This window comes from Dufourea novaeangliae, unplaced genomic scaffold (assembly GCF_001272555.1).
Source record: "Dufourea novaeangliae isolate 0120121106 unplaced genomic scaffold, ASM127255v1 scaffold165, whole genome shotgun sequence".
NCBI lineage: Eukaryota > Metazoa > Arthropoda > Insecta > Hymenoptera > Halictidae > Dufourea > Dufourea novaeangliae.
Window position 1 is genome coordinate 569,871 of NW_015374045.1, and position 2,777 is coordinate 572,647.

At 36.9% G+C, this 2,777-nt stretch overlaps 1 long non-coding RNA gene across 1 annotated transcript in view; it reads left to right on the plus strand.

The window, feature by feature from the left end:
• LOC107189633 overlaps positions 1 to 2,730 on the plus strand; it is a 28,795-nt gene extending 26,065 nt beyond the window's left edge. The window contains exon 3 of the long non-coding RNA XR_001516235.1: positions 2,674 to 2,730. This is a non-coding gene — a long non-coding RNA (uncharacterized LOC107189633). The remainder of the gene's footprint in view (positions 1 to 2,673) is intronic.
• Positions 2,731 to 2,777: the final 47 nt, after the last annotated feature.

Sequence of the window (2,777 nt, forward strand, 5' to 3'; positions counted from 1 at the left end):
CATATTGTTTTGTTTTGACGAGCCGCGATCCACGAGTCGTATCCTATTGGCTAGAGTGTTTTGAAAGTGACCAATTGTTAGGAATGGCGCTACAATTCTTTGTTCGCATCTATAATCACACAACGATGATCGAAATATTAGTACTTCTCGAAGCGATTTTTGATTGAAAAATTTTATAACTCTTCGAAACAACGAATTGATTCAGCTCCAGAATTCTTAATAAACTTGCAAAACCACGAGACTATCAGTTTACGATTAATGTGGCTCCACCTAGAATAACAATCCGATACTAGTTGACCAATAGCTTCAGCGTTTTGCCGTAGATGGCAATGCCTGTGTCTTTAACCACATTTTTAAAACGAGCTCTATTAATTAAAAACAAATCGGTCATCGGTACATGAATCTTATTGCAATTGCATTTATAATAGGAATATAACCTTTATTTCAAAAAGGCATTTCTAAAGTAACGTACAAATAGAATATAAACGTTAAGAAATATAGCACATAAATATAATGTATATTTAAACGAAATAAAACAACGTTACATATATACATTTATTACGTTATTTGAAAAATATTGATTCGCTCTGAAAATTTATGAACATTTTCGAAAACTTTGTTCCTGCTTTGCAACTTCGTTAATAAACTGTAACTTACCTCCAACATACATAGATGAAATAGGAGAATGTATACAGAGTAGCTAGTTATTGGTGATACAACCAATAAGGAGAAGATTCTTTTTTCTCTGATTGTAACATCAATAACGAGGCACCCTTGTATAACTATATTACATACTTTGAAGTGGCAGAGACCAGCCTTGCCGCAGCAAAAAAACAGATATATTTGATCGAAACGCAATCTGCTTCAAATTATTCAGATGTTTGGACGAATGCGTACATATTCGTTTCATAAATAAATACGATTAAATTGGTACCGCAGGGGTTTCGGGACAAGAAAATCTTATTAACCATTACATAGGAACTGCTTGCTGACCGCTCTCTTGTAAATGAAGAATCTTGTCCGATGACGTTAAGTAAGAAGTCATAAATCAATCATCAAATATTATTCTGTCGTTTTTACTGTCTTGTCGACGATTTTCAATGTTGTCGCCGTAACAAAGAACCGGTTAAAACATAGTTCGGTTTTTATTACACGCTTCAAGACAAGAACTTTTAGTTTGGCTCTCATTTTCTATTTGCAGCGGTGTGTAAGGTTTTTTTCTCAGTAGAAAATGCGATGACAATACATGGTGAGTCGCTTGGGTGACGACAGCACACAATCACATATCACTGGGGAGAAATTACGAATTTATTTGTACAAAAAAAAAAAAAAAGAGTTGTTCAACGGAACGAAAGATAGTAGTGGTCACAGTTCTTTCGATAGTGTGATGCAGTGAATTCGATTAAAGTGTGTATTCCACAATATACAGCGTACTCGTAACATGAAATATAAAACTCTCATCATCATCAACTATTATATATACGTTAACTTTTTTTTCTTCGAACATGGTCAACATATAAATATACAGTCATCACGTTAAGTTAAATGTATATCGATACAAGTACATATACAGCGATTCTATACACAGTATAAGTAAAAGATACCTACACATACGATGTATGATTTTGTTTCTTTTGTTGTTCTGTTGTTGTGGCGTCTCGTTTTGACGCTTTCGACACGTACATAAATGCATACCACATGAATATGCTAAGTATATATATATATGTGTGTGTGTGTGTGTTTCTGTGTGTTGTGTATATATATATATCCCGGAATATATCTCGCTAATACAATGATACAAAACGTTACGGCGAAATCCGTGTCTGTTCACGCATGGATCCGCATGATTCCTTCTTTTGTCTATCTCTATTTTTTTTTTTTTAAATATTTTGTTTGCATTTTTTTTCCTTTATAGAAATATACATTTACCAATGGGATGGTAGGCGGACGCGCTACCCGATTAGAAAAAGAGAACCGAAGTACAAGAATGAACGAAAAAATATATATATATATATATATGTATGTATATCATATACACATCGAAAAAGTATTAATTTACACGAATTACAAAGAACGGAGTATTGGTTCAACGGACAATGTCTCTCTCTTTCAACCGCGACACGCTTCGATTGCTTAACGATAGAGCTTTTGGCACTTATAGCGAAGAATTCTGGTAGACTTTAGAAGAATCAAAGGGGATCATCAATGATATACCGTGGTCGTCGCGTATCTTTTCCGAAGATCGATGAGTCTTTAGGCCAACATCGACGTTGTATATGTATATGCGTGTTATGTATCCATTGACTGTTCGGCCAGATCGGCCGATCGCAAGGAAAAAAGAAACATGTACGGAATAGTTTTTTCTTTTTCTTTTCTTTTAGGAACATACAGAGAAACATCCGTATCGTTCTCCGTCTGTTGGTCAGTCTCCAGCCGCCTCTCTCGATTTGGGGGAAAAGGGGCCTCTCTCTCCTTTCTGTTCTCTTCTGAGGTTCATCTCGACGAGGAGGAGGAGGAGGAGGAGGAATGAATCGTCTCCTCCCGATTGATCTATCTCTCCTCGTCGAGTCCCCGACAACAATCTCTCTCTCTCTCTCTCTCTCTCTCTCTCTCTCTCTCTCTCTCTCTCTCTCTCTCTCTCTCTCTCTCGTGTACGGAGTGTACCACGACCAGACACTCTCTCACTCGTGTGTTTGTTCCTCTCTTCGCCACGCGACTCCTAAAAAGTGTGTCGTTGTCGTCGTCGTCTATGTCCTCTGGGCTGCTCAGTCTTATCA